This window comes from Macrobrachium rosenbergii, chromosome 16, assembly GCF_040412425.1.
Source record: "Macrobrachium rosenbergii isolate ZJJX-2024 chromosome 16, ASM4041242v1, whole genome shotgun sequence".
NCBI classification, from domain to species: domain Eukaryota; kingdom Metazoa; phylum Arthropoda; class Malacostraca; order Decapoda; family Palaemonidae; genus Macrobrachium; species Macrobrachium rosenbergii.
Window position 1 is genome coordinate 25,666,015 of NC_089756.1, and position 22,003 is coordinate 25,688,017.

Genomic DNA, 22,003 nt, shown 5'->3' on the forward strand with positions numbered 1-22,003 from the left:
TATGGAAAATGTCGGAATAGGAGTAACAGGCTCTCTCTCTCTCTCTCTCTCTCTCTCTCTCTCTCTCTCTCTCTCTCTCTCTCTCTCTCTCTCTCTCTCTCTCTCTCACACAAACGAGGTTAGAAACAGTGATGAAGTGATGAATGCAAGACTGTCTTCTTTTAGGAATAAACAGCCCTTATTTTTAAGGAAAAAAAAAAAGAACTGCTTAAAGCGGGAGTAACGGCAGTTCATATCAAAATTTTTTTTAAATAGCATAAAAAACAAAAATGTTAAAAAAATGGACTACGGAGAAATTTATAGTTATATAGGTAAGTAAATACGCACATTTGGTATAAAAATGTCATCTTAAATAACACACTCGGCAAATAAATGATAAAGAGAAGATATAAATATAAAATATACTGGTTAGTAATGAGACAAGAGTCAATTTCTAATTGTGCCTGTTATTGGCGATTTCAATGGTTGGTTAAGTAGTGAGCTAAGCTATATATTACTATTAGCGATTTCAATGAAAAATTTAGTAACATTAGTTTATTACAGATTATCGGTGATTTCAACAGCATTTAAGTAGTGATCTTAAATTTTGTTGAAATTTCATTTCTTTTACGTTTTCATATTTTGGGATTTTTTAACGTGCGTAATTATTCTCGCTTTCTTTACTTAAATTAAATTCTATTTGATGCATCCACTGAGGATAATGGCTGGATATGTCACAAACCTTAAGGAAGTTAAGCATAAAAAAATTACAAATCCGGAACAAATTAGATAACAAAGGCATTAATAGCACACAATAATAAGATACCATCCATTTGACCTCGCGCTAACAAGACCCAGTGAATCGACAATGATGAATAATAACTATCATCAGACGAGATTTCGTCCGCCAAGCCAGTCAATCATTAAACGAGGCAATTCGCGAGCGTCGGAAATCGCGTGCAGCTCTTGGATCCGATCCGCTCCGCAATGATGTCCCCTGAGTCTATGAATTATGGTTTTTGCGGCATCTTGAGCCAAGGCTTCCCGCCCCTTGAGAGACCGAGTGAAGGCAGCGTTTTGGCTTTGCTCTCCTCCTTCCAGGGCCCTCCTGCGAAGGCGGTGTGGCTTTCATCGCAGCGCTGGTGGGGTTTACTTGCTGAGGGTCTCCGACAATCGGGGTTCAGTTTTGTTTTATATCATTTCTTTCTATGCGCGATCTTGTCCTTGAGGATTTGACACAACAAAAATGGCTATTTATGTTGTTAAAAAATTTTTGCGTCTGTCATTCAATTTTTTTTTTTTTTAGTATGTCATTCTTTATTGCATGCTGTTCTCATACAATTTTGTTTTGATAGAATACTGCAGACATGAAAAGTAGGCGATTCTCACTGATGAGACTGTATTACTAACAGTAAAAAAAAAATAGAGTCCGTATTTGAAATATGGATCTTTATTATAATTTGGTCATACATTCGTTGGCCCATGACCTGCCTCCTTACAAAAACGTAACTGATATCCATCAGCAGTTTCTTGAGAAAACCTGATGAGAGGCAGATACCATACCCCATTTAGTCGGCCTAAGTAAGTATCCTTGGCATAAGAGCTAAACGGGAAGCACATTTGTGAAGAAGAGCACTTTTTAGTTTTCCGAAAAGAAAACTATTGTGCCGGCTTTGTCTGCCCGTCCGCAGTTTTTTTCAGTCCGCACTTTTTCTGTCCGCCCTCAGATCTTAAAAACTACTGAGGCTAGAGGGCTGCAAATTGGTTTGTTGATCATCCACCCTCCAATCATCAAACATGCCAAATTGCAGCCCTGTAGCCACGTAAAATAAGTCTAATCCTTCGGGCCAGCCCTAGGAGAGCTGTTAATCAGCTCAGTGGTCTGGTAAAACTAAGGTATACTTACTTTTTTCAATAGTTTTTATTTCATTTAAGGTTAAAGTTAGTCTTAATCGTGCTTCTGGCAACAATATAGGATACACCATCACCGGGCCGTTGTTAAAGTTTCATGGGCCGCGGCTCATACAGCATTATACCGAGACCACCGAAAGATAGTTCTATTTTCGGTGGGCTTGATTATACGCTGTAGCGGCTGTACAGAAAACTCGATAGGGCCGAAGAAACTTCGGCGCATTTTTTACTTGTCTATTTATGTTTTTGCTCGTAAGTAAATTCGTACCCTCAACTTTAGATAAAACAATCGATAGAGCAAGAAAAAAGAAAGACATTACTTCAGAGGAAGCCGGCAAGAAGCATAAACTTTTATGTAAAAATGAGGGAAGACAGAGGAAGAAGACTGGACAGATTTTTACTGAAATTTATAACTCCCACAAATTATTTTCGGTGTCTCTTTAATTCTCATTTCCGTTCTGAAAATGGAAAGATGTTAAAAGAAAGGCCACTGTTAAAATCATTTAATGCACTGTTTATCCATCCCCTCATTATAGAAATTAAACCCTGTGACAAAGAAACAACGTTGGAATGCGCAGTATGTGAAAAACAATAGCGACCGATCCATATCATTAATGTTTTTAAAAGGTTACATATTTTCAAACCCTCTTGCTTAGGTTTGCTCACCGGACGATGATAAAACAGCAGATCCTTTACTCTGTTACCATGTAATCATAATGACTTATACAAAAAAAGAAAAAGATGCAATACCATGTAATCATAATGACTTGTACAAAAAATAAAAAGATGCAATGAAATACATATTTGTCGTGCCAAAGCTCGATAAAAGGAGGAAGATGAGCATAAAAAAAACTGGAACTTGCAAAAAACCTAAATGGTCCAGTGCAGCCGACACACGGCCAAAGTGAGGATTTTAAGTCGTCAGTGTAAGGAAAGTCAAGGAAGAATTAAACCATTAAATGCAGAGTTCCCTTGAGGAGTGCTTAATGATATGTTCCTTTGTACAAGCAGCGACTCGGGTAAATGTTGTCAAAGAAATGCGTTAATGACAGCGCATTAGCAGATGACAAACAAGGACTGGGGCGTTTGCGTCGTTAGTGGAGCAATATGAGTCTTCTCATTTCTTTGTAGTCTCTCTTTGTCTGCGTCGATGACTATTGGTATTGTAAGGTCAGTTAGTCTCTCTCTCTCTCTCTCTCTCTCTCTCTCTCTCTCTTCCTTCCAAATGCTGTCACAAGACTTTACGCGTCATTTCCTATACACACTGCTGCTATTTATCAATTTTGCCTTCGTCAGACAGCCCACATTCAAAACGAGACGTTCGAATAGCGTATTTTCCTCGCCGTATAAGGCGCATGACTTGTAATTCATCTCAATTTATAGGTAAAGGTTGCCGAGGTGCATCCGAGCAAGGGATGGTCTCACTCTGGCTTAGAAGATGTTTGATCTTACGTCTGGCAAGAATCTGTCGCTGGGATGAGATGAAGAGAGAATTTTGGTTCATCATAAGAGGTAAGGTCGTTTCGTTGGCGTGGTGAGGACGCGGCTGATGAATGAGAATAAGTGAGAGGGAGAGAAAGAGAGATTTTGTTGTTACGAATAGAGATTTGGAAAATAAGAAAAAAAAGAAGTGGATAGAGAGGGAGAGACAAAGAGAGAGAGAGAGCGAGCGTCGTGTGGTTGAGGTGAAGAAAGAACATGGCTGATGAAGAAGAGAGAGGGGGGGTGATTGAAGGGAAAGGAAGACGAGAGCCATTAGAAAGATGAGAAGAAGAGGAATCGTGGTTTATGAAGGAAAGTCACGGAAAAAGAGGCAAATGATAGGTTTATTCAAAAGGGTAAGAAACTGAGAGGAGAAACATGAGAAGGAATAATAGAAAAGAGACTAGATAAAGCATTACTTTTAAGAAACGAAACAATCGGGAGACTTAGAAAATAAAACAAAATTTTAAGAACGCCAAAAATTACGATAATACACGAAATGGAAAGATAGAGATGCTTGGAATAGAAATGAGGACTAAGGAACAAAATAAACAAATATATAAATAAACTGGAAAGGGAACAAGATACTACGGCCAACAAAAAAAAAAAAGTCATGAAAATTACATATCCGAGGAGATGGAGAGACGACAAATAAGGCCGAGTTAAAAGAAGTTAAATCAAACAAAGACAACAAGTATTTTTTCGCCGATCAAGTTTTTCTGCGTCTCCTCTCGATTTCATTGCAAGGACTCTCTCTCTCTCTCTCTCTCTCTCTCTCTCTCTCTCTCTCTCTCTCTCTCTCTCTCTCTCTCTCTCTGACATTTAGATAACAACAACCATTTGACGGGCTGCAGAGGAAAAAGGCATCGTTAGCTCCTCTAGTTACCATTTTCTATTTTCTCGTTAAACAAACAAACAAAATTTGAAATCTCATGTCGCACATCAATTAGATTAGAATCAACATAAGTAAAAAATGCGCCGAAGTTTCTTCGGCGCAGTCGAGCTTTCTGTACATCGTATAATCAAGGCCACCGAAAATTGGTCTACCTTTTGGTGGTCTCGCTATAATGCTTTGTGAGCTGCTGCCCATGAAACTTTAACCACGGCCCGCTGGTGGTCTGGCCTATATCGTTGCCAGATGCACGATTAAGCCTAACTTTAACCTTAAATGAAATAAAAACTACTGAGGCTAGAGGGCTGCAATTTGGTACGTTTAATGACTGGAGGGTGGATGATCAACATACCAATTTGCATCCCTCTAGCCTCAGTAGTTTTTAAGATCTAAGGGGTGACTGAAAAAGTGCGGACGGACAGACAAAGCCGGCACAATACTTTTCTTTTCAGAAAACTAAAATGAAGATAAGATTCAGTGTCTTAATTCACATAAGTTGGAATCGATATCAGACATAAAAATAAGATCCTTTTAACTTAAGTATTTTAGAAGCTATATTAAAAATAAAAATGAGCATCTTTGCTGCAAGTCATGTATATAAACGTAAGTAATAATGTTGCAGAATAGTAAAAGACGCCCAAATCGAAAATAAAATAAACCCCCATGCGGAATATAAAATAAGCATTCACTTAAAAATGTAAATGGGGGAATTCTGTATCAAAGGGTAAATAAATTGACACCCACGTCAATAATAAAGATGAAAAATATCGATGACATAAAGTAATTAAACCGGCATCAACACCAGAGTAAAAAATAAAGCAGAAAATATACTACAAAGGTGAAAGGTCCTGGGTTACTTCATAACAGATAGTAAAGAGGAAGCCTCAGTGGTGTCGATATGGAGAGAGAACGGGGTTACTTTTTATATAGATGGAAGAAGTTTGCACTACAGATTCCAGACGCTGGAAGACTTGGTGCATTCTACTTAAAAAAAAAAAAAAAAAAAAAAAATTCAAAACATAATATGCCACGGTGATATATGATGCAGAATTTTCTTTAACATGACTGCTCACTTGGCCTGACCGACAGTAGCTTGGGTCGAGAAACTGAAGTCAAGCTCATTAATATTTGTGTCCCTAAAATAGCCAAGGTCGTTTTTTATATACTCTTGACATTTAGTGGCGTTTCAAAAAAAGGTCACCCGTTTGCTTTTATTTATGAAGGTATGGACGTGATATGCATATTCATGTACTTTAAAAGGTCATCTACATATATGCGTTTTCTGTGCAGTATGCTTCCTCAGGTCCTATGTAGGAGCAAAAACTTCAGTGTAAAATGTTTTGTTTATTTTCTGGTATATGAAAACGTTTATTGTTGATATCTTTTATTATTATATATATATATATATATATATATATATATATATATATATATATATATATATATATATATATACATATATATATATATATATATATATATATATATATATATATATATATATATATATATATATATATATATATATATACATATATATATACGTTATATATATAAAATATGCCATACTAATAAACAAGATATATTCATTCAGCTTTAATACCGTGAGTATAAAAAACAGAAAAAATAATGTTTTCACTGGAAAATGTCTAGCGGTGAATATGAATAAACGAGTAGAGATTATAATGATTGCCTTTGCAATTATATGTCTTTCTATTTTCGTATCATTATTTTACGTAAGAGATAGAGAGAGATGAGAAATATCTTGCTTGACCACTTGTTACAGGAAGATGTCTTCAAACAGTGCCTCTTCACGGCGTAGTGCCGCGATAATTGAGGGTAATAGACCTCGCAAAATAAAGGCCAATTTTACAGATGGGACCGTCCAGTTTGGCGGACCACTTTGAGATGCGGAGCGTAAAGGTTTCGTTCGACATCAACTTTTAAACTCGCTGCTGTACGAGAATGAATTGCTTGTATGCTAAAAGCGACATGCACGAGGGAAATCAAAATTACCTATGTGAGAGCAACAAAATGAACCAGACTGGCCATTTTTTAGTATGAAATTTTTAATAAGAGCTCGGAAAGGTTAAACATGGCTCTAATAGCGTAAAAGAAGAACGAAAAAATCAAACCTGTCTGCTGCCGAGGAATTTGATGTATCAGTTAACTGTTGAATGTGGAAGTGACGTGCCTTGGTTTGTGTTTTGTAGAGCCGCCTCATGATAGGGACAACAGATTAATACGAGAAAATTATAATAGATTTACGTGCTGAGGAAATGATGAACTAATTTCATAAGAGGAAAACAAAAATGACAATTTCACATATTTGTGAGTTTACCTATTATTATTATTATTATTATTATTATTATTATTATTATTATTATTATTATTATTATTATTACTTCGGTAGTGACCGTTCATTTAAGCATATTTTATTGAATCTGATTGCTACTATATTGCCGTTCAGTTTAAAATACTCCTTCTCTGTTCTTCTGATGGTGTTATTTTCTTCTTGTGGAAGGCTGACGATAAATCGTCCCCATTATTATTATTATTATTATTATTATTATTATTATTATTATCATTATTATTATTATTATTATTATTATTACTTCAGTAGAACAAAACATGCCACAAGCTGTCACAAAACCAAAAGCTAATGGATTTTGCTACTGTTGCAAAAGTAAATTTACCTCATTAATCAAAATGGACAATAACTGTGATGCTGAATTGGTCTGTGAAAATGAAACTGGTAATTCAACGACAACATCCACACCTCCCATCTCGGGGGATCACTCCTATTCCATCAGGATCCTTGGAACCCGATTTCTTCACCGGAAGGATTTGCTCTGCTCCAGTTTCGCAATCATTTAGCCCTCCAAGGTGCACACACCCACTTCGGGTCACCTAAATACCCGAGTTATCGCAGCAAAGGTTACTGACTATCTTCCCTCTCTCTCTCTTTCTCTCTCTCTCTCTCTCTACTCTCTCTCTCTCTATATATATATATATATATATATATATATATATATATATATATATATATATAATATATATATATATATAAACAACATTTGTAGTTTAATTTTATATATATATATATATATATATATATATATATATATATATATATATATATATATATATATATATAAATATATGTATATAAATAAAGACAAAATCCATGAAGGAAAAAGAAACACTGGAGTACTGCGAGGCCTTTCGGCTGTTGTCCTTCACTTAGCATCTCCGCTGGTCCCGCGTTCGATTATCCGACTGGCCAATGAAGAATTAGAGAAATTTATTTCTGGTGATAGAAATTCATTTCTCGTTATAATGTGGTTCGGATTCCACAATAAGCTGCAGGTCCCGTTGCTAGGTAACCAATTGGTTCTTAGCCACGTAAAATAAATAAGTAAAGACAAAATCCACGAAGGAAAGAGAAACACTGGAGTGCTGCGAGGCCTTTCGACTGTCGTCCTTCACTTAGCATCACGTTCCATGTTTTCGTGATTCAGTTATATATGTATATATATATGAGTGTGTGTATGTGTAATCTATTGAAGAATATTTACTTTTCAATAAACCAAGAAATATGTGACTAACACGTTATCACGACAGCGATTTCCAGGACAGAAATAAAGTGAAAACCCAAAATTTCATTCGATGGTATATCGACGTAGACATCTAACCTGAAATGACAACACAAAGTAACTGAGGAAATGTGCTCTCCGTACCAGCAGCGCCATATTTGCTGCGAGATGAAAGCAAAGTGTTATCGAATATTCATCAAATATTTGTTCAGTGCCATTTCTGTTTCAAAATGTTTCAAAATAGCAACTACCACTGTTGGTTTTAGATGTGAATTAGGGTTGCATTTTAGTTTTCTGTAAATGAAAACTGCTGAGATGGCTATTTGTCTGTCCGTCCGCACTTTTTCTGTCCGTCCTCAGATCTTAAAAACTACTGAGGAGGCTAGAGGGCTGCAAATTGGTCTGTTGATCATCCACCCTCCAACTATCAAACGTACCAAATTGCAGCCCTCTAGCCTCAATAGTTTTCATTTTATTTAAGGTTAAAGTTAGCCACGACCGTGCGTCTAGCACCGCTATAGGTGCCAACAACAAAGGCCACCACCAGGCCGTGGCTGACAGTTTCACACAGCATTATACGCTTTACAGAAAACTCGATTGCTCCGAATAAACTTGGGCCCATTTTTTATTTGTTTTTAGTAGTGCAAAATGTCAATGTTTCAAACTAATATCTTCAGACATTTGTTTTCAACTAAAGAAGCTTCTCAGCTTCGCATTTCTTTTGTACGTGATCGTCAAGATATCCCCCTTTATTTTTCTTTCTTTTTTAGCCGATGGGTCAAGGTCACTGCTTAAATCATTTTTCCTTTAACCCCCTCTCGTGGTTTTGGGGCAAAGGGAACGTAACCTTGGCATAACATGACTGATGCGCGATGACTTCCCGTGTACCTGTCCCTATAAGTATATAAGTAACATGGTGGGAGTTCTTACTTTTCCTCTTTGATTCTTTATCTTCTTTGTTTTATTTTCATACATCTATAAAGATTGAACATACAAAATCGCGGGAGAAAATGTGCAGACAACAAACATTATTATTATTATTATTATTATTATTATTATTATTATTATTATTATTATTATTATTATTATTATTATTATTATTACTATTATTATTATTATTATTATTCAAGGTGCGTTAGCATCCATAAGGAACAAGTTGAGATGGCTACTAATCGCTTAGCAAAATTTAATAGAATTAAATACCCGTATATGACAAGAATGAAAAAACAAAAGAAAAACAAATAAAACAATGTTTTTGAGCGTACAGCGCTAATCGTCATATCTTCTGGGTTATAAGAGGACCTTTTACGAAGAGCAAAATCGTGACTGTATTTTCCACCAGTGGAATTTAGGACCAGGATGTACTGACAAATTTATGATTTTTTTTTTTTATACTGAAATTATTTACCTGTCTCAGTCAGAACTCTGTTTATCCTCGTTCAGCATAACTGGGCAAAATTTATTAACGTTTCATATACAATGTAATGTTGGATATGTACGTAAATATTTAGCTATTATCTTGTCTTTATTTATTGGCGATTTCCCTTCCTTCTCTTCCTTCTATTTCCCATTTTTGTCGTTGTTGTTTCAGATTTAGTTGGCCTTGTGCCAGCATGGGCTCTTGCTCCTAGAGCAGCCCGTAACCATTTTTGTCATATGTAGGGAATGTGCTTTTGTGTGTGTGTGTGTGTGTGTGTGCGCTTGTTTTTCTCCTCTTAACGAACGAAAGAATGATACGCACGAGGACAACGAGCGTGATATTTTAGGAGAGCTGCAAATGTACGATTACATAGATCTAAATCTTATGATACGTGGTTAAATCATAAGACTAGTGTCGCGTCTTCCCTTCTTAATCAGATAAGTTAAGCAAACCTGGGGATGATTGGTACTCTTTTTTTTTTTTTTTTTTTACGGTTGACCATCAATTAGAAACCATCCAAGCAACTTGATCGCCACGCCGCTGGTGTCTTGATCTGTGAAGTTATGCAATAAATGTCAGTCTTTGGCACCTAAGTTCCCGTGATCATCTGTAGTGGCTTTCCAAAATCTATTCTTAGAAACTTGTAATTGGCCTTAAGAGTCTGATGTAAGCGGCAACAGACTCAAGGACTCAGTTCTTGGTGACATTTAGCTGTAAAGTCTTTTCTTTGTAATTTTTCCACCGTGACACTGAAGTTTTTATCAAGATTGACAGTCTCTTATCTTTTATTCCCCAAAGCATTCATTTTCTCCTCTATCTTACGGGCGATTCACGACCCTCTTATCACTGGCGACGGGACAGTTAAATCCGGGTCCTGACGTGCGCATGCGCAGTACGGGAACGCCCTGGAGGGCTTCGTTAGTTCGAGGTTGAGACCTGCAATATCTCATAACAGAACGAAGTACAGTACTGCGTCAGTAATAAACAGTCTTAGGGTGTCATCCGTTCTCTAGTAATTGGAGGGTGGATTTATCAAAAGATACCAGTTCCAGTGGGTAATGACTAAACATTTTTAGTTCTATGTAAAAGAGAAGTATTGTGCCGGCTTTGTTTGTCCTTCCGCACTTTATTCTGTCCGCACTTTTTCTGTCCGCCCTCAGATCTTGAAAACTACTGAGGCTAGAGGATTGCCAGGCCACCACCGGGCCGTAGTTAAAATTTCACGGGTCGCGGCTCATGCAGCATTATACAGAGACCTCCGAAAGATAGATCTATTTTCGGTGGTCTTGATTATACGATGTAGCGGCTGTACAGAAAACTCGATTGCGCCGAAGAAATCGTCGGCGCATTTTTTACTTGTTTACCACCGTAGACACTAGACAGAAGGCACGTATTCAGCGGTGTCTGCCAATCCTCAAGATACCTAAGAACGTTAATATTGTACTGAAATGAAAATTTGTGGAAAGGTGAGCCATGAGCCGAGGAATAGCTGCTAAGATTTAGGGACGGCTTCGAAGTTTTATATGTATCCAATTTTTGTCGTAAGCGAAGCTTCGCTTTGCTGGAACGTTTTCACTAAAGCAATTGGTTATATATCTTTTAAATTTATTTACAAGAGATTGTACATAATGCATATAGAGAGACGCCTTTTAGGTTTGAGTACTGTAGGAAAAAAAACAATATTAAATGTTATGTTTTCGTTTGGAGAGAACACACCCGTAAAGCAGTTATATATGCGCGGCTATGCATGTACATTATCATGTTATATATATGTATAAATGTATATCGTGTTATATATATGTATGAATGTATGTATGTATCTGTGTATATAGGCAAACGACGATTGTTCTTAGTACTGGAACTTTGCTATTCAACTTAAAGGATCAGATTATGCTGAATAGAGCCATAATGGAAAACTGAGCAATGTGAGATATGCAATTTGCAGCGTATATCTTCTCTCCTGGACAAGGCAGCAAAGAATCAGTTTTCGTATTTTTACAAGCTTTCCCAGAACCGAACCATCCGCTTTGTTCATGCGGTTTAGCATGTTTCCTCACTTATCGTTCTAACCTCCCTGTTGGTTTTCGAAAACAGCCCGGCAAAGTCGGTACCTCTGGATATGCTCGTGCTTTTCCAGTATGGAACGGTCCTAACTCTGTCGCCTTATCTCCCGAAGAATTTTTCGAGAGCCGGCAGGAGGCATGTTGCCTGCATTCCCGCTAGGATTTTGTATATGTTCCCTAGCTCCCTAGGAAACATGATATCCTTAAAAGTCCTTTGTGATCTGAGATAAGCGGGAATGAAAGAGACAGAGCTAGTTATAGTTCGGTCTCCAACCAAGCGCATACACCGTTTAACTTGAGTAAAAAAAAAAAAATGGAAAAAAGTTTTGCTTGACGGGCGAAGGCCTTGCCACAGATTGCATCTTGCGGTGACTACAAGAAACCTTCGGTTGCCTAGGCTTTCTGGAGAACCTGTTATTAAAAAGAGTTGAATGGAGGACCTGAAACAAACTCAGTAGCAGAACTATTCTGAAGCAAACTCAGTAGCAGAACTATTCGATAAGACCCATGTTCAGAAGCCGTCCTGTATCGGTAGAGAATAACAGAAATGAGCTCAAGAGATCCGTGAATACAGACATTCACCAACAAAGGCTTAGGCTTCGGTGTTTCTGTCATTGTTACGATGATTTTGTTTCGTTACCAAGCAGTATCCCGTGACAAAGGGTGGAGGAGGAGGCTCGAGGGAAAAAAAAACACAACTGTCATTGCCGCATTCAGTACTTGATCTGCTGAATCATGGATGAACGCCTGAGTAGTGTGGAAACATACCGAGCGTCTAAGGCAATATTAAAAGAATATATGAGCAATTAAGAGGCATGAAAGAATATGTATGATACCAAACAAGGACAATAAGTAGAAAGGAATATATACATATATGCACATATGTGTGCACGTGCATAGACAGTATATATATATATATTTATATATATATATATATATATATATATATATATATATATATATATACTATACTCATATATATATATATATATATATACTGTATATATATATATATATATATATATATATATATATATATATACTGTATATATATATATATATATATATATATATATATATATATATATATATATATATATATATATATATATATATATATGTACATATACTGTATGTATATATATATATATATATATGTGTGTGTGTGTGTGTCTGTGTGTGTATAAAATTTTATGTGTACAAAAACCTTTAAATATATACAGAAGAGGAAAACATGCTTGAATTTACCCTTAATGGCCTGCGTTCGCCTACTGCCAACAGCGATAAACTCACCTTTGAAGACTGATATCATCACGTTTATTAGTCACCATTCTTTCTTTGAATAAAAGGGACAAGTCTTATCGATTTGCGCTCTCCGAATACTTCGTTTTGGCTTCATTTAATGCAGGTTTAGATATAAACACAGTCCCCACTCCCCACCCCCAAATGTCCGTGTTCCATAAACGAATCTTGTACTTGCAGTGGTGAGTGACGCTGTGGCTGCAATTTTTAAATATATGCTTTCATCAGATAGGAAAGCAAGAGAGGGAGAGAAGGGGGAGAGAGAACAAACTCGTTCATTGAAGGTCATCATCCTGCTCTCTGTCCCACAAAAACTCTGTTATGAAGATGACTGTCTGATTAATGTTGATATCTATTAATAGTAAACTGAAGCCTGCCAGGTGCGTAAATCTTGCACGTTACTTGTATTCTTTCTGGCACTAGCGGATCCAGTGGGGTGGCACCTGGGCACGTGCCCCGCGGCCCCCCCCCCCCATGAAAAATAATGACAATAATATTGAAGATTGAGATGATAATAACATAAATGAAAAATATAAAAATAGGAAAAAATAAAAAATCTATTATAGAAATAATATATATATAATAAATAAATATATATATATATATATATATATATATATATATATATATGTATGTATGTATATGTATGTATGTATGTATGTATGTATGTATGTATGTATGTATGTATGTATGCATGTATGTATAATATGAAAATTGGTGTCCCCCATGAAATTTTTCTGGATCCACTAGTGTTTCTGGGTCATGCTCCTCTAATTCTTGTTGTCCATGGTTATTGCGATGTGAACATTCTGGTCATCAGAGAGAGAGACAGAGAGAGAGAGAGAGCAAATAATTTGTTGTCATATTTCGCAATAGACGGAAAACTTCTCGGCTTTATCACAGAATCTTACGTTGCAGTAAACATAAGAACTTATCAATACCCTCTCTCTCTCTCTCTCTCTCTCTCTCTCTCTCTCTCTCTCTCTCTCTCTCTCTCTCTCTCTCATGTTTCTTTCACTTATTCGCATACCTGACTTCATCAAAAACATCATGACTTTTACGAAAGATAGTGGATGGCATTTGCATCTAGTACGGACCGGGTTTTAGTCATCGTACCCCAGCTCACCTTCACTTTTTACTTGTTTTTATTTTTTTTGTTTGTGGTTAATCTCCCCCGCTCTAATTCCCCGATTGCCACAGGCATACAAGACCTTAGACAAGATTATAGGCAGACGTCCAGCTCGTGCGCTTTTGCAATAAAAACAAAAGTTCAGAATGCACGAGGGGAGAAGAATGTAGTCAGCGTAGGCCATTCATTGTTATTCTAAGCGGCCATTATGCCGATACAGGCTCTTCCCCGTAGGGGGCTAGTGCCGTCAGTGCACCTCATGCGGTGCACTGCAGGCATTACTTAAGGTTCTTTGCAGCGTGCTTTCGGACCCTAGCTGCAACCCCTTTCATTCCTTTTACTGTACTTCCTTTCATATGCTCTTTCTTCCATCTTACTTTCCACCCTCTCCTAACAATTGATTCGGTGCAACTGCTTTGAGGTTTTCCTCCTGTTACGCCTTTCAAACTTTCTTACTGTAAAGTTCCCTTTCAGCGCTGAATGACCTCATAAGTTCCAGTGCTTGACCCTTGGACTAAGTTCTGTATTCAGTTCTATATTCAATTCGATACAGGCTCTTGCTCCGTCGAGTATCCTTAAGCAAAAAACAGAGTGCAACTGGATTAGACGAACCATTTTTTCACTCTTGCAATTAAGACAAAACATCAAGAGTGAAGGCCGGAGGAAAAAGTATTTGATAGCGATACTATTTTGTAATTAAACGAAGCATGAGAGTGAGTAGTTAAAAAAAAAAACAGTCGTTAGCGAGCTACTTGTGCTTTTGTTCTTTCAAGCACTCTGCAAGAGAAAAACAAAGAAGCCAATGGGTATACACTCCCTATCCATGCATACAAGCGAAAAAAAAAGACACTTGGAGAAAAAGCAGTCAGCGGCAAGTCATCTTCCAATTGGAATCGCCGCCCGGAGGGAAGGACTATTCATAGCCAATGACCACCGTCTCTTCCCTAACTGCGCCTTCCTCGGCGCATCCAGTTCGGGCACGGGAAGATGGGAAGGAAGATGACATGAACCGTTTTTGAAGCTAAGGAAAGTGTTAGATTGGATGGGAAGAAAGGCATTATCTTTTTCTTTTCTTTTCTTAGGGTTTCAGAAAAATAGTTTGACTTGAAAGGACGAGACGGTTTTTCATGGGGTTTTTCAAAGTAGGAAAAGCATAGGAATGGAAGTGAAGAAGGCCGGTTTTTAAGTGTTTTAAAAGTAAAGGAATCCGAAGGAATGCATATGAATGAGACTGGTTGTTAACAGGGTTTTTACAGGTAGAAAGACTGTCGGAAGTGATTAGAAGAGAACAAGTTCTTTAAGAAGGTTTTTAAAAATAGGGAAACTGAAGGAATGAATGGGGGAGAAGGCCTGTTTTCAATACGGTTTTTCAAGGTAGGGAAACTATAGGAGTGGATGGGAAATGCAGAAGGTTTTTAAGGTATTTTCAAAGTCAGGGAAACCGTGGAAAAGGATGGGAAGAGAACCAAATTTTAAGATACTTTTAAAGATAAGGAAGTGCAAGAAACGAAGGGAAAGAGAACCGGTTTTTACTAAGTTTTTTAAAGGTAAGGAAGCTGTCAGAATAGATGGCTAGAGAGTCGATTACTACGAGGCTTTTTTTTTTTTTTTTACAAATAGAGAAAATGTGAGAGTAGGTTACCTCACAAGAGACAATCTTTTGATGTCGCAAGTGTCGAAAACATGTTAGTACTCGCTCTCTATAATACTGAGTCTTCGTTGTTTTCATGCATGTCTTCTGTACGACCGTTAGCTCTGACCAGAATTCTTAATTAGAGTTAAACGAATTGCTAAAATACCCGCCGATGCCCCTAAGCAAAATCCCTCTGGATGCCAGGGGACGTAACCCTGAAGATGACCTCGCGTCTAAAAGGGAGAAGTGCCGCTCGGATAGCGCTCCGGCGCATAATGTAGAACACCAAAACAAGTGGCATTTCAGATGCTGTGGGCTTAAGATTGGTTTATGCTATCGCCTTCTCTCTCTCTCTCTCTCTCTCTCTCTCTCTCTCTCTCTCTCTCTCCATTCAAAGGTCACGGAATACGACTCCTTTGGACGAGGTTAAAACTGATCGAAAGAAAGAAGTCGTTTCTTTGCGCAACGCAAGCCCTTTGTTGGCCGAGTTGGTTGAGCTTCAGACCGTCGGTCTGATGGGCCGGAGTTCAATTCCCGCCGCCGGCTGATGAAGAGTTAGAGGAACTTATTTCTGGTGATAGAAATTCATTTCGCTATAGTGGTTCGGATTCCACAATAAGCTGTAGGTCCCGTTGCTAAGTAACCAATTGTTTTAGCCACGTAAAATAAGTTCCATCCTTCGGGCCAGCCCTAGAGAGCTGTTAATCAGCTCAGTGGTCTGGTAAAACTAAGCCATACTTACTTACTTTTTCTGCGTAACAAATTATGACCAAAACTGACTACCTGACCTATACCAGAAAACTAATGTTGTGTGTGAGATATAGGTATATATATATATATATATATATATATATATATATATATATATATATATATATATATACTGTATGTATGTATATACATATATGCATAATGTATATAGAATATATATATATATACATATACATATAAATATACGCATTCAGGCGGAAGTATACATCAACAAGCAGGAGTCCAAAGAAGACGACAGTCAACGAAACAGTTACATATTTATTGTTAGAAACGTTTCGTGTTACTTGAACACATCACCGGTCTGTAAAATTGAAAAATACATATTAATTCTCTTAATTCAAAATAAAAGCTAAATTAAAAACAGTATATACATTCTTTAAAATGACAAAATTTATAAAAGGCAAAAAAGAGCAAAGAATTTTTTAAGCCAACCCGATCACAAGAAAGGGTAAGACGAAGTGAGACCACAAGCTCGCCTCGCGCATGCCCAGAAAATACCTCTTAGGCCAAGTGCAGAGGAGAAGAAGACACGTTGGAGTTTAGAAGAGGTGCATGACGTTTAATAAACAAAGACTCAAGGGTCGTTAAGTAGGCAGATTGTTTCGTAGTTCCAATTATGGAAAAATGTCTTTTATCAGTATCAATCTTGCATTTAACGGCATGATTTCTAATACTAGAAAATTCGGAGTTAGTAATTCGTGAGACAGTTCTGTAGCTCAAACCTCAGTGGCTGAAATAACGGACCTGCAACATTCTCTTTGATGAGCCAAAATAACTACCAAGACATCTTGGTCATTCAAATTTGCAAATAATGTTGGACTTCATAAAGGTCTGTAGCTTGTCCTTATAATTAAAAAAGCCACCTGCTTTAGTGGATTCATAGGTATTATATATCAGTTTTAGAAACCCAAACTCTTTTTCGATGATTTGTTTAACTTTTGATTGAAAAGTCATAGTAGTATACGGTATCGTGGCAATATCAATTTAGAAACATTAAATTTCACAATGGATCAGAAAAGTTGTTACTAAAATCTTGTCCACAACATTATAAAAAGCTTTTGATAGGAATTTTTATGAAATATTCAAGAAAAATTCAATTTCGGAGGGAAATTTACCCAGCTAGATGTATGATGGAGAGCCTAAAACTAGGGTAGTTATGGCATTAATTTTAAAATGAAAAGTAACGTGAAATATAAAATGTATATATATATAGTTATATATACATATATATATATATATATATATATATATATATATATATATATATATATATATATATGTATATGTATATGTATATATGTATCAACTTGCACCCTGCACAGAATATTAGTTTTTCTGGCATATAAGTCAGGATGTCAGTTTTCACCTCGTACAAAGAAGTCGTATATATACGACTCCTTTATTTATCTGTTTACATATATATAAATAAATATATAGATAGATATAGACACATGTATATTTTTTTTCTCCTGGGCCTCTGTACGATCATAGGGCAGGTGCTGATCTCCTGTTTCTTAGGCCAACAGCCAGTGGGGGGGGGGGGGGGCGACAGGTCCCAATGCCTATGACACGTGGCCAGTGTGTCGCTAGGCCCACTGTTTAACTTCCCAGCCCAAGGTCTGGTACCTAGTTTCCTACTGAACCTCTCGGGTTTTTTTCTGACCATTAGGTTGACGGGCTGCCGGATTTTTGCAGTGGCGCAATCCACACCATCAGTGAGCAGCAGGATTTGAACCCCGGCCCTCTCTACTGGTAGTCGAGAATCATTCCCCTGCACCACCATGGCGGCACACACACACATACACACGCATATAGACATATGTGTGTATACATATCTATCTATCTATCTATCTATGTATCATATATATATATATATATATATATATATATATATATATATATATATATATATATTTATATATATTTATATATATATATATATATATATATATATATATATATATATATATATATATATATATAAGTACATATGTACATATGTATGCGTGTATTTGTTATTTTAAATGACGATCTTGTTTCTTGTTAAACCTAAAAGTGGGATGCATAATCACCTGAAATAACACTTCATTTTCCATCAACCGTCTTCATTCCTTGGCTACAGTATGTCCGCATAAAATAAAGAATAACATCGCTTTTCGTTTCACATATCAGTCTGTCTGTGCGTGATGTTGAAATAGGCTTAGCTTGAGATAACTCACCAATAAACCTACACAAACTTTAGTTTAGTTTCTTGACCGAGTCTGAATATTTCGGCTTTTCGTGTCACATGGTGTCCAGTTGACCCTCACACCAGACGGCCATGAAATGTTGCAGATTTCCAAGCATTGATCTTGGAATTATATTGACATGACCTCAATTATGTCCAAGGGAGCTTAGGTGCCAGCAGACCCTATCAGTCCTTTGTGGTCACACATCCAAATGCTGATATTAGCAAGCAAAAACAACACGCGGAATCCGAAGGTATTGCTGTGGGTCCCTTGAACACCATTATTTTATCCCCATCGACTTGATTAGGCTTACGTTTTAGAGGTTAGGCCTAAAATTGGTCGAAGGCTTTTCAAGTAAAAAACGTCAAGGTGCCCAACAAGCTTCCGCTTTCTGAAAAACCAAAATGGTTGTCTGGCTCCGCTGTAGACGTAGCCACATTATATGGGGTAACACGTCCTTGGAAAGACAAATAACCCTACTTATTTACCCAGTTATTAATTTACTTATGTATTTATTTATATATTTTTTAATTTATTTTTTATTCACAAGGTAATCCGTAATGTGGATAATATGAGCATCGTCAAAAAAAAATAAAATCCTAAGAGATTACAACAGTGTGGTAATACCAAATATCAAAAGCCTTGTGGTTAAGCTGACTTAATCCGAGAATGATTTTTTGCGCTTGACAAAAAGGAAAAATGAAAGATGTTTCGCAGGTTTTGCACACAGCTAAGTCATCCATCACACGACTGACTGGTAAAAATTAAAAATAAAATTTTTTATTGAAGGTTGTTTCGCAGGTCGAGCTGAGGTCAGGGAATTATAATGAGCTACGAGCTCTGACCACATTCAATTTGATAAACATTTGAATAAATGACCCCCCTATGAGGGCTACATGATGTTGGCGCATAAACTCCAGTGTCCACGGGGGTGGGTTGGGGGTTGTGGGGGACACTTGTAAGAGACATTAGGAGTTTAGTGTGAGTGGAAATGAATCACAGTGTGACCGAGAAACCAACTGAAGCATGTAAGTTTGCCGTCCTTCATGACTGGTATTTGTCACATTCTTTAAAATAAAAGTATTTGCAATATTGTTCCTGATAGTTACTTTTAAAGTAATTTTTTTGTGATATAATTAATTGCCTTTTTTCGCTATGCCTTGGAACTCTTTTCCTCCTGTTTTCCTCAGCCATCATAACCGGGTGAAAGTGGATTCGCCGCTTTCACTAGCGACAACAAGCCTCATCTTTGACCTTATCTTCCTTTCCATATTATCTATTCGTTTTTATCTTAAGTTACTCTAGCACACTTGGTTGACCGGCCCATTGGCTTCTGCATTTTGAGAAAAACGATTTACAAAACCAGTTTATGCAAGAGAACGATGGAAAAAACGCTAATTCAACCACGCATAAAAACTTCGTTACTGCTGATGATACCATGATGCTTCTGTAACGCTGATGCTTGAGAGATGCTACGATAATGCTTTAAAAATTTCCCTGTCAGATATCTAGTACTACGGCCTTTGTTTTTCTAACGTTTGTTGCTGTTTCTGTAAGTATATGCGTGCGTGTTTATCTGTTTGTTGACCTGTCTTTATCATTCTGTTACTCTCTTATCAAAGTCCTTCAAAAGAAGGCATCGTGGTTACCCCATATGAAAAATGGGAAAAAGCACGTTAAACGAAGAAGAAGAAGAAGAAGAATTCTCTTTGTTTCTCTCTTTCATATCAGGACATTTTGTTCTCTAGAAGCTTGTTTATATGAATGTCTGCTTATCTCGAGTAGCAATAACGGTAAATGTTAAGAACATTTCCCCCCCTCCCAAAAATTAAGTGGGTAATGCTGTATGACATCGTCCATCCTCTTCGTCGGCAAAGCATTCCACTTCATGTTTTACCATCTCCCTGACATCTTAAAAGAGTATGGTGAGATTTTAAGAGACTTCTCAAGCAGAACCAAAATCCACACTTACAGTAACACACGGAGGGCAAACCTGCAGCCACCCTCAAATTACTTCGTTCCGAATTACGTGATTTATCGAGATTTTCATGATCACTCGCCTCAGGGCTACGGCTACGAGCACTTCGCGACCATTAGACGACGCAGAATCGAAAGAAGCGCTAATTCACGAGCCTCGCTGCACGGATCTTAAAATTAGGATGTCCCTGCCAAGGACCAGAAGGAGCAAGGAGTGCGACTGACCTCTCTAGCAGTGTCCTCTTTCACCGTCCTACTAGCGACTTTGATGACGACTGTGTAGAAGGGCATCAGTGCCCGGCGTTTATATAGCTTCTTCCAGCGCTGACTCTCCCTCCCACCGCATACCCTCCTTATCCTCCTCCACCGCCTCCTTCCACTCTTATCCTCCTCCACCTCCACTCCCCTACGCATAACCAACGCCCGCTGTTTGTAGAACTACTTTCATTCATGGGGTTTAATTATTCAGCAATGATTGCCATGATTTTCCATTCTGAGTAAGCGTTATTTAGGTTTGTACATGAACATCTTTATACATATATATATATATATATATATATATATATATATATATATATATATATATATATATATATATATATGTATATATATATATATATATATATATATATATATATATATATATATATATATATAATTAAATTTTCTGTTAAAACAGAATTCTATCTAATATATATATATATATATATATATATATATATATATATATATATATATATATATATATATATATATATATTAGCATAAAGTGTATACACGTTATATATACATATACAAAAAGAAACAGACACCCAACCATATTCTTGTATATTAGACAAAAGGTCAGAGGTTATTTTAATTTTCTGTAAAAGATCACTATTGTGCCGGCTTTGTCTGCCCGTCCGCACTTTTTTCTGTCCGCACTTTTTCTGTCCGCCCTCAGATCTTAAAAACTACTGAGGCTAGAAGGCTGCAAATTGGTATGTTGATCATCCACCCTCCAATCATCAAACTCACAAAATTACAGCCCTCTAGCCTCAGTAGTTTTTATTTTGTTTGAGGTTAAAGTTAGCGATAATCGTGCTTCTGGCAACGATATAGGATAGCCACCACCGGGTAGTGCTTAAAGTTTCATGGGCCGCGGCTCATACAGCATTATACCGAGACCACCGAAAGGTACATCAATTTTCGGTGGCCTTGATTATACGCTGTAGCGGCAGTACAGAAAACTCGATTGCGCCGAAGAAACTTCGGCTCATTTTTTACTTGTTTTATATATAATCGCAGAAAGTTTAAGTATACCTCAGTTCTACCAGACCACTGAGCTGATTAACAGCTCCCCTAGGGCTGGCCCGAAGGATTAGACATATTGAACATGGCTAAGAACCAATTGGTTACTTAGCAACGGGACCTACAGCTTATTGTGGAATCTGAAGCACATTATAGCGAGAAATGAATTTCTATCGCCAGAAATAAATTCCTCTAACTCTTCATTAGCCGGCCGGAGAGTCGAACTCGGGTCTAGCGAGTGCTAGGCCACAATTCTACCGACACTCCCAACGAAGAGCTTAGATATAATCGCAGAATCCTAACGTGAGACTGAGGGGGAAAATATGGTGA

General features: G+C 37.2%; 2 protein-coding genes across 4 annotated transcripts in view; one reads left to right on the top strand and one right to left on the bottom strand.

Moving 5' to 3' along the window:
* Window positions 1-20,666, bottom strand: part of LOC136847216 (uncharacterized) — a 68,010-nt gene extending 47,344 nt beyond the window's left edge. For both annotated transcript variants that reach the window (XM_067118667.1, XM_067118665.1), the window contains exon 1: window positions 20,609-20,666. The gene's annotated coding sequence lies outside the window, so the exon portion shown is untranslated. The remainder of the gene's footprint in view (window positions 1-20,608) is intronic.
* Window positions 1-22,003, top strand: part of alpha-PheRS (phenylalanine--tRNA ligase alpha subunit) — a 134,294-nt gene that overhangs the window by 44,948 nt on the left and 67,343 nt on the right. The gene's annotated exons all lie outside the window — the stretch shown is intronic.